At 33.4% G+C, this 15,411-nt stretch overlaps 1 protein-coding gene and 1 non-coding gene across 2 annotated transcripts in view; one reads left to right on the forward strand and one right to left on the reverse strand.

Annotated features, from left to right (window-relative positions):
- The window catches only part of CCDC73 (coiled-coil domain containing 73), a 220,122-nt gene that overhangs the window by 95,253 nt on the left and 109,458 nt on the right, over positions 1-15,411 (reverse strand). The gene's annotated exons all lie outside the window — the stretch shown is intronic.
- On the forward strand, positions 3,981-4,082 carry LOC118603268. Its single transcript, XR_004951149.1, has one exon. It is a non-coding gene; the product is annotated as a U6 spliceosomal RNA (small nuclear RNA).

Below are 15,411 nucleotides of genomic sequence, written 5' to 3' on the forward strand. Positions count from 1 at the left end.
GACTAATATTATGCATTAGTTAAGAGATGGAGGAGTCTCGATGTGATTTATAAGTCTTCTGCTCTACTTTTCAGTCATCTTCTTTGTTTTGGTCTTCTCTGGTATTGGCTCCATTTTCTTATTGATAGCAAGATAGCTTTCCATTCTGCGCATCATAACCAGCTACAACAACACAAAGAGGAAGAAATGGGCCATATTATCCAATGACTACTTAGAAGGGAGAAAAATCTTTTCCAGAAACCTCCAGCAGACATCTTTCATTGGCTCAAACTTACTCACATGGATACCTTAAATCAATCACTGATGAGAGGAAAGGGACGAACCTCTCATTGGATATTTATGAATCACTTATTAATTAGGTTCATATGATTCAATTATTTAGTCAAATCAACTTCATAAGAGAACAGATAAAAGTGAATTTTTATACTTTTAACTTAAGAACTTGACATTCAACTTTGTATGTTGCCATCAAATTACACATATCATGTTGTCATGCCTGAAATAGTGTCCATTAATGGATTACCCGAGATATTATATTGTGACATAACGCTATAGATTTTTCTTTATATTTGAAGATTAGACTTTCAATTATGACTAACTCTCTTTAATTCAAATATAACGTTTAAGTTCAGTATGTGACCGTTTTGTACATAATTCACTAAATATGGTATTCTTATCAAATTGAAGATATCATTTCTAATGTCTCTTCTCTCCTTGGTCATGATTTTTCTTTAATAACTAGAACACCAGAGAGAATCAGGGGATTAAAATTAGCTCTGTTTTCACTTTGACAGCCAACTGCCCCATACTGGAGTTCCCTTTTGTCTAAGGCTTCAAATCCTTAACTATTCCTCTGTTTAATAAGCCAAACATTTTCCCAGATACTTGGATGGGTATCTGGGATGGGTTGGCCTGAGCCTTCCACACTCTCCTCGCTCTTTTTTATACTATGGTTAAAGATTTAGTCCATAACCTCAAACCAAAGGTTTACTTAAGTCCTATCTGTATTGGATATCTTTGATGAATGAAGCAGGGGTATTCCTCACTGAGCATTTCCATTGAGATTTTTTAAAAAAGGGACCCCACTTATGCTAAGGTATGTAATGGAATATTCATCTCTGCCTTTTCCCCCCTCTTTCTTCAAAATTAGTTGTAGAGGGCATGGGGATGGGTGAAAAAGTTGAAAGGAAATGAGGTACAAACTTCTAGTTTTGGAATAAATGAGCCATGGGGATGTAGTATACAACAAAGGGAATACAGTCAATGATATCACAACTTTACATGTTGATAGATAGTTAATAGACTTACTGTGGTGGTAATCACATTGAAAAGTATATATGTTGAATCACTGTTATACACCTGAAACTACGTAGATATATAGGTAAAACACTTACCTGTTTTTCCCTGACTCAAACTATGGGATAAAGAAGTGGATGCAGAGACAAACCATCTTAAGAGAACAGAAAAAAAAATCATCAGGAAAAAAATAGTTATATCCTTGCAGTTCTTGATATACTAACTCAAATATACAGACCTTATATTTCAAAGAAGGCACTTCCATTACTCGACCTGAATAGTGAGCATCTCCCAACACTCTGTCCCAAGCTTATAGTGAAAAAATGAGGCAGTTACCCAGATAACTGATTTTATTTCCTCTTCAATTCTCTTCAGTTGCTAATATAGATGTATCTTTAACATCTTATTTTATCCTTTTCATACTAATGCTATTTAAACTTTATATGATATTCATAAATATGTAATACCATTTATATATTTAAAGACTGCTTACAAACTTTTCAATCATAGTAAATCCCTCTGACATTAATAGGAATTCCACATAAGTAGGAAAAGGATGAAAGAGCTCTTAAAACTTATGCCGCTATAAAATATACTCAAATGCTTGTTGAGCTCCTTTACTCATAGAGTTCAGTAAGTCAAATAAAGTGTAAGAAACTGTATTCAAAACTTGGATCTAAGTTAAAAATATGAAACACAAGGCCAACTTGAGGCAATTTCCTAAAGAAAATTCTTAAGATCAGATTTATCTAACAAATTCACATTCTGGCCAATGTAGCTTGAAACATCCTTATGTCAGTTAAAAACAATTTTACAAGACCTAGTAAGAGAGACCTGGACAGTCTTGAGAAAAACTATGGTGTTATGTTTCAGTTAATTTCTACATCTTTATGACTTTCCCCCCTGCTCCGAACCTGCCCTCAGAGCCACCAAGGGCTGTTCTGTGGAGACTCACTAGAGCTGACCACTATTACGGGCTCTAGGACTGTACTTGGGTATAACATTAAAGAATTTAGAGCCGGAAGGAAATAAAATTCTCAACTCTGGCTACAGTTCTGAAGGTTGAAAATCAAAAGGCCATAAAATTCAAATGCTTTTCCCAAAGTCAAATAAACTAACACTAATTCCAAAGCTGTGGTTCGTTTTGTGACCTACTGAGGGTCTAGGATTCACGTCTGGAGAGTTTGCTTTTCTTGTTATAAAGTAGCAAACTAATTCAACCTAAGATAATGATGGTGTTTAGATCACATTGCCTTATGTGAATTTCCTAATATGTGTATAATCTATGCTATATGAGCAGGAAACCAGTTAAAAACAGGTTTAAAATGCAAGTTTATTTCAGTTACTGATTGTAGCTATTTATGTCAAGCCAAAACAGATTTAAAAACACTTCGATTCCTATCAGTTTGTGTTAACATAGAAGAGAAACAGGGAAAAGCATGGAGAAAGAAACTAGTGTTGCAAGTAGACTTTTTCCGTGCAGTTAGCCTCCCATGGTGCAAACCACAAAGCAGACCATGAAGGCAGAGCGATTTGGGGCATCTTCTGGACAGTGTGTGGAGCTAGAGTAGTATACAAAAGAAGGTTGGCATAACAGACAATTCTGATTTGGTTGGTCTACTGTGGGGGCCCAGTCAAGCAAAATTTTAAAAGGCCCCATTCGATACCAGTCCTAACCCCCGTTCATAATCCTTTTTGACATGCAGGTAAAGAAAAATCACTGGGCCTCTGAAGACCCAGTGAAGTTCAAAAGTAAGAAACTACCTAGAAAAGGGGTCAACACCCCAATAATTTTAATTTAAAAAATAAAAGAAAAGCGGTCAACGAACTTTTTCTGTAAAAGGACAGATAGTAAATATCTTGGGTTTTGCAGCCATAGTCTGTGACAACTAGGTGGTAAGAGTTGCATTGCAGCAGGAAAGCAGCTACTGCAGTTTTCATAGTGCAAAAGCAGCAGGGACACAATGTAAATGAAGGGGTGTGGATGTATTACAATGCAACTTTATTTACAAAAACAGGTGACTGAGAGAGGCAGTTTGCCCACTCCTGAATAATCAGAGGAGCCCTCTAAAATAAATTTACTATAAAAACAGGACAAAAGTTTAGAAAGCTTTCAGATTCTTATTCCCAATAAGATCCAAGAATAAATTGCATTAATGAGAGCGAAATAAGCATTCACAAAAATGAAACAATTTGAGAACGAAAAAGATTGAATTTAAAAGATTATTACCAAATTTAAAATTGCACTAAAGGCAGATAGGCAAAAAGTTGGAAGCAGAGTTTGTAAAACAGGAAGCAAATTTAGAAATTTAACCAAAATAGAGAAACAATAAAGAACAATAGAGAATAAGGAATAGGTGCATGGAAGAGAGAGATGTTAATAAGAATTACTAAACAGACTAATGGAAAAGAAGGAATAATTAATCAAATGAAAAATACATTTCTGAGCTTATAATTTAGCAAGAGTGGAGAACAGGGCATATATAAGACAAAACAAGTTATGCCATGTCTTGATAATTGTTGAAGCTGAGGGATGACTACTATTCTTTCTACATTTGTAAGATAAGTATTTTTTTCTATTTTTCTAAATTTCCATAAAAAAACAGAAGTTTAAGTTATAGGTTTCTCATAATTATAATATAATACATGTTAATTTTTCAAATTATCAAAATAAAGCACCACGCTTGCTTCAGCAGCACATATACTAAAATCGGAATGATACAGAGAAGTTAGCATGGCCTCTGCACAAGGATGTCATGCAAATCTGTAAAGCATTTCATATTTTTAAAAAATAACATAATAAAAAATTTTAAATAAAGCACAAATAAGAAATCAAACCTAAAATTTCACTACCCAGATATTACCTCTATCAATATTTTCATTATCTATCTTTCTAGTATTCTATCTCTAATCATATATATATTTAAAAAATCGAGATCATTTTACACATACTGCTTTGTATCTTGCTTTTCCTTGCTTGATATTATGAAAATATTTACAATCTATAACTCCATTTTAACTTTATTGATTAAGTCCAGTAAAAAAATATGTGTTTGACATATCCTAAAGCCCATACACACAGGCTTGTTATGATTTTGCAGCTGAACTTCAGTTAATATGATTAGAAATGTTTCTATTTAATGCAAAATGTAAACACCCTATGTATACAAGGACAATTCAGTAATTAAAATATGGTACCTTCGATGAAGCAAGATTAAAGAAATCTGTGTGCTTGTGTGCAAGCAACTGAAATCAACTCCAGCTAACATAAGCAGAGAGGAATTTATTGGTAGGGCGTTGGGCAACTAGCTCACAAAATCGATAAGAAGCCTGTAGGAGGAACTCAGAAAATGGGCAGAAGCCAAGAAAGCCTGAGCAGCAGGAGCCACAATCCAGACAATACCAAAGGAACAGCCTGGCTAGGACATTGGGAGAGATCACACCATAGGACATGACTGACATCAGACACTCAGCACCATTGCAGATTCTTGCTGTCTTCGCTATTATAATTGTTTCTGCATCTGTGTGTTACTCTCTCAACTTTCAAGGCCCTGAGCTGGAGTGCCCAAATCCTGGAGCTTATATAAGGTGCCCTTACCCTGGCTGTCCCAAGCTAGAGAAAGGGGGGATCACTCATCATTGATTTCAGTGCTGTAAGGTAGGGCCCTGCATCCCACTAAGGTTGCACACAATAGAGACGTGTCCCTAAATAGAAAGTGGATGTGGGAGGAATATGTACGTATTAGCTGTTTATATATAATATATAATATATATATATTTTAAATATATATAAAGAGATCTAGTCTTAACATTTATAACAAAAAATTACTATATGATCATGACCTAACCTTGACTTTTAATATTCTCCTCTAAATTATGAGAACAATATTTGCTCCTAATAACTTCATTGATATGTTGTAAAGATAAATGATTTAATATCTGCTAACTACATTGAACATCTTAGGAAAAGAATGCATTATAGATACAAGTTATTTTAATCAAGGAAACTATAATTAGTAAAGATAATATCTGCTGTGCTTCAGACATAGATAACAATAAATGTTACTAACTCAAAGATATTAGAAACTGTCTGCAGGTATTTTGCTCTAAGTACAGTACTATATTAAACTTAATTATTAAACTTGCATTAATTTTGAGTTAACTTTATAAACTTTGCTCATATAAAATACAGTTCCAAGGCTTGGAATTGGAGAGGGGAAGAAAGATGCATAGACCGTTCATTTGGTTGGATCTGTTACATTAATTTCACAATCTGTGAAGGAGTGGATTGCCCCCTGAATAGTAATGGAAAATTAGTTTCTTTATTTCTTCATTAAGACTGTGGGAGGAAAATTAATACTCTCTTCGACTTTTCCAAATTAATAGAATATATCTTTATTAAAATGATGAATGTGCATGCCTACTTTCTTTTTGGTTGAGAGGCTCTCTAACTCAAAGAATAACTGAACTTAAAGCTGAGCCTTAGAGATCATCTTGTTAAGGAAACTGAGATTCAATGAGACAAAATTAGTTACCCAAGGTCACATAATTAATTAAGGATGGAGCAAAATTAGAAACTTGGGTCTCTGACTGTTAATCCAGTGATCTTTCAAATTCATCAAGCCATTTAAAGGGAGGAAAAAGGGAAATTCATTTATACTTTTCATATTGTTGATATATGTAATATTTTCAGTTCCCATGCCTTGAGGGATAGTAATCTCTTCTGCATAGTAATAAAATAAAATGTGTACCTTTTCTTATTTTTTTTTTTTTGTGAAAGAAATAGAACCCCTATCTTGGAAGAGCCAACCGTGGGCAAAACTGTGAGTCTTTCTGCAATCCCTCTCTTCCCCATTTTATATTCCTAAATAAACCCAAGTTCCCAATTAACTCATTCTTCCCCCCACTGCCTTTCTTCATGAAAACTCCTCTGAGATTTTATCTATTTCATACATAAACGGTATATGTGACACACATGCACACACACCCCCCCCCACATTTTAGGAAATAACACATACCATTGGTATGTTTTAATTCCTCCTGTATTGCATCTTCTCATCCATACTCAGGAGTTACTAACCACTCTCTCATCATTTCATTCTTTCCTATCATTTCTTTGCTTTTCTTTATAGTTTTACTACATGCGAATGCATCCCTAATCAATACATTGTTTAGTTTGTGTATGCTTTCGAACTTTCTGTAATTGGCATAAACATAACTATGTTCTTATAATTTTCTTTTTTCATTCAACATTTCATTTGATAAAAGTTGTTATATGTTGCCTTAATGTATTTGTTTTCAGAGCTGAATTGCATGCCATTAGATGAATACACCAAATATATTCATTCTACTGTTGATGGCTAACCCATTTTTTTTGCTATTATAAACTGCCAAGAATGCTCTTTTTTAAATTTTATTTTTTAATTAGAATTGATAATAGATATCATTTTATATTAGTTTCAAGTGTACAGCTTAGTAGTTAGACATTTATATAGTGCCATGGGTGCAAGAATACTCGAGTGGTGGAATCACTGGGTAAGGTAAGGGCATCTTCAAATTTGAGACAACGCCAAATTGTTTTCTGAAGTAATTTTTAATCAATTTCACTCCACCTAGCAGTGATTATGAGTTCCCATTGATCTATATCCTTGCTAACACTTGTAAGTGTCAGATTTTTAAATTTCTTCTAATCAGATAGTAGTTCATTTTACATTTCTTGGATTAATAATGATGGAGAGAGCATGTTGTCATACAGTTATTGGCCATTCTGATTTTTCCACTGCACGTTTTTATTGGCTTGTTGGCCTTTGTCTCATAGATTTGTAAGAGAGTTTTTTAATATTATATTCTGAATATCAACTCTTTGTCAGTTATTTGTTTTGAAAATATTTCTTCTTATTTGTGAATTGTCTTTTTGTTTTTTATTATGTTCTTTGTTGAAAAAACTTTTTATTTCCTTTATCAATATTCTTCTCTGAGGATTTTTTGTCTTGCTTAAGAAATGGTTCCCTCCCTAGATGTTGCATAAATTTGTTTCTAAATGTTTTAAACTTTTGCTTTATACATGTAAGTCTTTAAACAGTCTAACATTTATTTTCATGTATCATATGAGGATTGACTTTTTTTCCCCATATGGATAACAAATTGTTCTCTTATCATTTATTGAGCAATCCCTTTATCCTTGATTTTTAATGCCACATCTATTCATATATTGAGTCCCAAATTTCCCATGTTTCTGTTTTTGGCTTTCATATTCTGTTCCATTTATCTATTGGTCTATTATCACACCAGCTCAATCACTATAGCTTTGAAAGTCTTGTGATAATCTAGTAGGGCATCTCTCCCTCCACCACATTCTTCTTCAGGAGTTTCTTGGTTATTCTTGGTCTTTTGACTCTCCAAATCAGTTTGAGAATTATTTTGTCAAGCTTTCACAAATAAGCCTGTTAGAATTTTTATTGTATCGTGCTGAAGTAGATTATATTAGGGAGAACCGAATCTTTCTATTCTTGAACATGCTATTTTTCTTCATTTATTTAGGTCATTTTTATTTTTTTATTTTTTGAAAAAGTTTTATAATTTTCCCCCAAAATTTATATATCTGATTGGTTAGATTTATTTCTGTATGGAATACCTTATATTTTGCTCTGAAAGTTGACATTCACAATTAAGTTATGCCAAATGGCTTTAACCAGAAGCTGCAAACTCAATTACCTATGGATCCAAGTAAAAGAGATCAATGTAAAAAGCAGCCCAAGTGTAAGACAGCAGATGATAAAGATAGGAGGTCCTCTACTCATCTTTAGCCAATCGTTGCCCATTTACCAGGACTCCCAGATATTCTAGACTTGCTCAAAATTTCCTAATTTTTAAAAGACTGTGTAGGCTGCCAGTTTCAACCATCTACGATTTAAAATAGAGTGAGAAGTGAATATCACGTTTCAACCAGCAAGTGAGATAGGTCTTCAGAGAGCAGAAAGGAAAGCAATTCACTCCAATAGATATGATTTAGAAAGACAGACAACAGCATGTGTTCGCAAGGATATGGAAAAATTGGAATCCATTACTAGTGGGAATGTAAAATGGTGCGACCTCTTTGGAAAACAGTTTGGCAGTTCCACAAAAAGTTAAATAGAGTTACCATACAACCCAGCAAGTCCATGTCTAAGTATATACACAAGAGAAGTAAAAATACACATCCACACAAAAACTTGTAAACAAATGTTCATTGTGACATTATTCATAACATTAAAAAAGTCAAAACAACTCAAATGTCCATCAGGTTATGAATGGATAGATAAAATGTGGTATATCTACACAATGCACTATTATTTGGCCATACACAGGGATGAAATACTAATAGATTCTACAATATAAATGAACCTTGAAAATGCTATGGTAAGTGAAAGAAACCAGTCGCAGAGGGCTACATATTGTATGATTTCAATTATATGAAATGTCTAAAATAGGCAAATCCTTAGAGACAAAAAGTATAAATTCCCAGAGGCTGGAGAAGGAGAGGAGGGGGAACATGAAACCAGTTCTGCCTTTGTGATTAAATAAATTCACCCATAACTAAAAGTAAACATTTATGTTTGAATTTTTCCCCCCTTTCTAATAACTGATTTTAATAGTAACTCCTTTGATATTGTATATTTAGCAAGATCTATTCTTCCAGATGGTATAGGGAAAGTGTTGTAACAGATCTTTGCTCATTAAAAGACTGACTTATTTTGCCTTGTGTTGGTATGATTCTCTTCTTTACTAGTATTTCTAAAAAAGAGATGGCCTAAGTATTTCTTCCAAGTTCCTGCTTAGATTCTCACCCAAACCTGCTGCCTTTGCTCTGAATCCATTCCTTTCCCACCACCCCAGGGATCTCTTTTCCAGCCTTATCACCTTAAAATTGCATGGACCTACCACCCTGATGCACCACCTGTATTTTCCTTAGATAATCCAGCCCTCTTAGGTCTCTGTGCCTTTACACATCATGTGTTCTCTGCATGAAAACTCCTTCTGGAGCGAGGGTAGTAATGAATATGGAAATGGGTTGATGGCTGTATTTTGGAGGCAGCACTAAAGAGACTTGCTAATGACCTGGTTATGGGGTCAAGAAAGAAAGAATCAAGGATGCCTACTAAGTTCTTGACTTTAGTAACTTTTTAGATGATATCGCCATTTTTCCAAGTTTGAGAAGACTGGGTAGAGAAAGATCAAGTTTAACATGATAAATTTGAGCTGTCTCTGAGACGTCAAGTGGCGATATCGAGTGTGAATATTTTAGTCTATAGTGAGGTAGTATATTTCTGGATCACAGAGGAAAGATTTGTGCCAGAAGTATAAATCTGGGAGTTGTCAGCACATATGTAATATTTAAAACCATGGAAATAAACACAATCATCTAGGGAGGTAACATTTCCTAAGAGTGCTCAGTAAGTTTTAAGTAGTAACAGGTTTTACCAGAATTTACTTAACAAATCCTTGCACCATCCTATTTCAAAAATATGTATTCCCAGTGTTTTGCATTACTTAGGAGTAATTTTTATATCTTCCACAAATATTTATGACCGTTTTTTTTTCTAATAGAAAACAGCTTTCAAAAAAAGGCTTAGAATAGTCTTTGATTCTCAAAGTCAAGCAGATAAAGTAACTCTGAATAGTAAAAGAGAGAAGGAGAGGGGGAGCAGGGCAAAGTAGTGTGTGTGCTAGGGTCAGAGAGATGAAGATCCCTGCTCAGTACTGTGGAGAAATGTCCAAGAGGGAACTTATCAAGAGTGTTGAGTGCTTCTCAGTTTTTTAAAAAGCCTCTCTTCCATCTCCCCTACATCATCTTCAGTAAATTCAGTATTTCTAACTAAATGGTTTTCATGCAACATGCTTTCTAAGATGAGTTAAATGCTGATTCCTGACTCGAGGGGGCTGGTGACAAGAAGAGAAACTGCACAGCCACTAACTGGGCTACATTTTTTTTTTATGTCAATGCAATAAATAACTTTGGATCTTCATCTTTGTATATGTTCAGGATTACCTCCTTGGCATAAATTCCTAGACACTGGATTAAAAAGAATGGACCTTTTAATAAAAGCTTTTTATACATATTCAAATTGATTTCCAAAAAAGTCGAACTAGTGTATCACCAGCAGAGTGTTCACGTGTTCACTTCTTCACCTCTACACTTTAACCTTTATCAAATTAATGAGAAAAAAATAGTAGCTCCCCGTTTTAACGTGGTGTTATCACCACCTGCTAAATTTTTTTCACATTGCCCTAAATGATCTCTTTGTTTCTAGTCTTTCTCCACATCAATTCATTCTGGATGCCACTGTCCAAATAATCTTCTTATCATAGGGTTCTTATGACATTATTCCCCTGTTCATAAATCTTCAATGATGCCTCACAATCTACTGAATGAAGTACAAACTCTTGAGTATGTCATTTACAACACCCCACAATATGGCCTCATCATGGATTTCTGATCTTATTCTAGTCTCCACTTTCCTACACATACCCTAAGATCCAATCAAAATCATACACTCATTCTTTGGAACATGACCCATAATTTCTCATCCTCATGTTGTAATAGTCCAATGATGAAAATTCATATCATGAGTGTTTCAAATGTCCCCTCCCCTACCAATTAATCATAATACTCTTTCCCACTGAGCTGGGATACAATGTCTGAACCCAGTGCTACAGATGGCCACTACCAACGAATGAAATGGAATTGGCACCTGAGGAGAAACTAACTTGCCATCCCTTTAATAGTCCTTTTACCTATTTGGTCTTCACCCCAACTTCTCTTCTTGAATTTGTTCCCATAAATAAAGACTCGCTTCAAATATCCCCTCTTCCAGAAAGCTTTTCCTGGTTCTACTCTCCACTTCTAATTCTCTAAGCACATTATATGGCTCTTACATTTTGTATTTTCTATTGCCTTGTTTTGTTACTAGTGTGCTATTATCTGACTTTTTTGAACCATAAGTATCTCAAGGCAATAATAGTAGTAAAGAGTTCAGATTCTGGAGCCAGACTGCCTTAGTTCAAATCCTGGATCTGTCCCAACTAGCTGTGAGCACTTGAACAAATAGTTCACATCTTTGAGTTGCAGTGCCCTCATCTGTAAAATGGACATAATAATTGGACCTACCACAGAAAGTTGTGAGGACTCAATGAGAAAATCTAAGTTAAGTGCTTAGCTAAGTGCCACACGCATATTAAGCCTTCAGAAATGTTACATATTTCTCAAGAACTTAAATATAGAGTTACCATATGACTTAGCATTCCACTCCTAGGTGTAAACCCAAGAGAACTGGAAACTTGTTTCTATAAAACTTGTATGTGAATGTTCACAGCAGCATTTTTCATAATAGTCAAAAATGGAAGGAGCCCTAATGTCTATCAACTGATGAAGAAACAAAATGTTGTATATCCGCACATTGGAATATTATGCAGCCATAAAAAGAAATGAAATGCTAATACATGCTACAATGTGAATAAAACTTGAAAACATTGTGCTAAATGAAAGAAGTCAGTCACAAAAGACCATGTATTAATATGAAATGTCCAGAAGAGGCAAATCTATGACAGAAGTAGTTTCATGATTTTCAGGGGTTAGAAAGAAGAGGAATGGGAAGTGACCGATTATGGGGTATGGAGCTTCTTTTTGGAGTGATGAAATGTTCTAGAATTAGATAGCGGTGATAGCTGCACAATATTGTGAATATTCTAAAACCCACTGAATCATATATTTAAAAATAGTTAAAATGATGAATTTTACATTATGTGAATTTTATCTCAATTAAAGAATGCTAAGGAGATTTAAGAAAGCAATTTTTTAAAAAGAAAGATAGTTAATATGACCTTAAATGCAATAGTGAAATAATTTGAGTAGCTTCTACAAATTATAGTGATTACAATTTGCTTGAAGAACAAACCATAGACAAATGGTAATTCATTGCTCCGTAGAAATCCAAGAATAGACTAGGCCCAACTAAAACAAAAATGTTACAACAATCTTGGGATTGACTAAAATAAACTCCAGCAAAAATATAAATTGGGAACTCAAAAAAGAAGATCTACAACTTTCCATTAAGTATGTAGAGAAAAAAGCTGATTAAAACAAGAAAGTATTTTTAAACCATCTTTTAAATGTTAATATCCACTGTTGATAAGGAGAAGTTACGGTCTTAGTTGTCATTTCCCATTCAACGTAGGTGGGCATATTCATTTATAACACTTTCTGAAGGTTAATTTGAAACATGTATAGTGAATGTATGTATTTATGGCTAGAAAAAGGCCTGGAATGATGTACTGCAAGTGGTGTAGTTGGAAGTGAAATTAGGCATTTTTCTTCTTTGTCTGAAACCCCTAAAATTTTCTACAGTAAACATAAGTATTGGTTTTGTAAAAGAAAACAATAAAAAGTATTCCTTAAGTTTTTGAAAAGTCATGGGGATAAGGGGAACCAGTTCATTCTGTTAAAGTCAACTTGTTAGTTTTTAAAAAACTTTTATGCATAAACTAGAACTTTATTGAGCTTGTTAGTGATACACCTAGAAAATGATAAATAGGTAAAATATAGAAATAACTGAGGAGACATTAGATCTGTCATTAGAGAATGAGAATGACTCATGAGATAATAATCATGAGAATGACGCATGAGATATTATCTTTACAAATCAACAATGCAAAAATGCAATAGTGAGGTAAATAAAAATGGATTAGGCAATAATCTCTTGTAATGCTTAAGAACAGACTCTCTACACTTATTGAATTGAAATGCTAAAACGTCTTTTAAAATGGTTATTCCAAAAGTGAACAGAGAGTGCCCTAGTACTACATGTAACTAGCAAAAAATGAATCTTATTTTACTTTTCATCTCTTTGATTATTAGTGAAACTAGACATTTTCTAAGGTTTATTTATTGACTATCCACATTTCCTCTTTTGTGAGGTGTCTATTCATGTGTTATTTTTTTTCAATGGTCTTTTTTCTTGTTGATTTGTTATAGTATTTTAAAGGGTAAAGATCTTAACTCCTTATCTGTCATATGTGCTTCAAATATTTTCCTTAGTTTGTCATTTGCCTTTTGATTTTAATGGTATCTTATGTCTAAAACTGTTTAATTTTTAGGATGTTGAATATTTCAATCTTCTCCTTTATGATTTTTCCATTACTTTTATTATCAGAGAGTCCTTCTTCACACTAGGTGAAGATATTATCCATCTGTATTTCCTTCTAATTCCTTTATAGAGTTATTTTTTATTTTATTCTTAGAGCCATCTGAAGTTTATTTTCAAGTAAGATGTGAGAGAGGCAATTAATTCTTCAAAATACATTTTTTAAAACTTTAATGCATTACAACATATTCTGTGCAAAGAAAATGTTTGCAATATTAAATGTGTCCAAAGAATGAATCATCACTTAACACAACAAAATTTCCTATGACATAAGCATTTAAACAGTTCTTCAGAGTTCATTAAAAAAGAATTGGGTTATGTGGAAACTTATTTTAACATACAAATTTCTTTTGGAAAAGGTGGCTTTTTACTAATTAATTTGTATATTATTTGGATGTTTTATGTAGTTCTTTGCTATTAAATAATAAATGGTAAATTTGTCTTTAAAAAAAAGAAAAAGTATGTTCTTCATTTCAAGAGAGGGTGATCCCACATGTCAGAGTCAGATCTTGAACTTCACCTTTTCATGACTAAAAGAAAACAAAAGAAACGCTTCATAATTCATAGGGTGTGAATCATAAGTGCAATTACTGAATAATTAAGTAAAATGCTAATGTCAATGAGGTGAAGTAGAAATCCTGTTGAGCGGAAACCAGAAATCCTAGTTTCAGTGCTTCCCCTGATTCACTTACTAAATTTCCTTAGATAAAATTCTTAAAACAGTGTGCCTTTTTGTCAATGCATTAAAAATCTTAGTTGTTAGAAAAGATGCACTTATGAGTGAACATGTAAAGTATTAAAAGCATCTTGAACTAAAAATCTTCATGGACAGGGTCAGTAATTCTAGTCCTCAGAAAATCAGGAAACCTAAAATGTTTCCACAATTAATAAGTCTCCTCTCCAAGGCCCAGCTGTTATTTCAGAGTGCATAAATTCTCAAAGGCCCATTGAAGGTAGTAGAATATCAGAGGTGAACGATTTGGGGATAACAGATATTTCATATTAATGTTAATGAGAATGGAATAATAATGTGTTTTAAGAAACCTAACCTTTCTTTCAATTTCTACTATTTCTGAACAAACTATTTCTTTTTAAATATATTTCAGCTTTTTGAGATGCTAACTGCATACATGTACACAAATGCTCACAAAATGATGCATGCTCCATAAATTACATTTTTTAACGTTCATGCAAATATGTATAAAATAACACTGGTGTTGGTTATCACATGCTTGCGCACAAGCACATCCTCAGGTTTTTCCTTAGTATGTTGACAAAAGGACTAATAGAATCAGATAACGAGCAAATCTGGTAAGACCACTGATGATTAAATAATCCTGAGTTCTTAATCAGAACTCCAGAGAGTTCTGATAAAGAACTCTCTGCATAATGTTATCCGGGCCCTCAGAGAAACCAGTGAAAAGGAAGATATATTTAACTAATTCAACAACTGTTAATTATCTGCCAGGAGCTGTGTTACACACTGAGGAAATGTATTAGGTTGAACCATAAGAAATTGTTGATATTCAAGTATTTTTGATTTACAAAAATGATTATTTCTTTTCAACCTAAGAAAATTTACAGAAATTCTTTAAAGAAGGAAAGAAGATAGAGTTAAGAATCATGAGAAAAACAAAATTTTCTAAAATAACAACCTGGAAGAAATAAGAAAGGATAAAAGGAAAAAGAAAAAAATAAAATTGGGAAATGGAAAAGGGGAACATATGAATTAAAATAGATGAGAAGAATAAAAATATATGATCGCAAAACCTAATGTTATTAATAATTAATTTAAATCATCTAGTATTTATTGAGTGTCCAACACGATATAGATGATTTCATGGTAGGCACAATGTTCCTCAAAAGAAAGCAAAACATTATTCTCTTTAAAGAGGAAAGAGAAATCAATGTGCCCAAACTTCTAAATTCTAAGTTC

This window comes from Rousettus aegyptiacus, unplaced genomic scaffold (assembly GCF_014176215.1).
Source record: "Rousettus aegyptiacus isolate mRouAeg1 unplaced genomic scaffold, mRouAeg1.p scaffold_m13_p_5, whole genome shotgun sequence".
In the NCBI taxonomy this organism is placed as follows: Eukaryota; Metazoa; Chordata; class Mammalia; order Chiroptera; family Pteropodidae; genus Rousettus; species Rousettus aegyptiacus.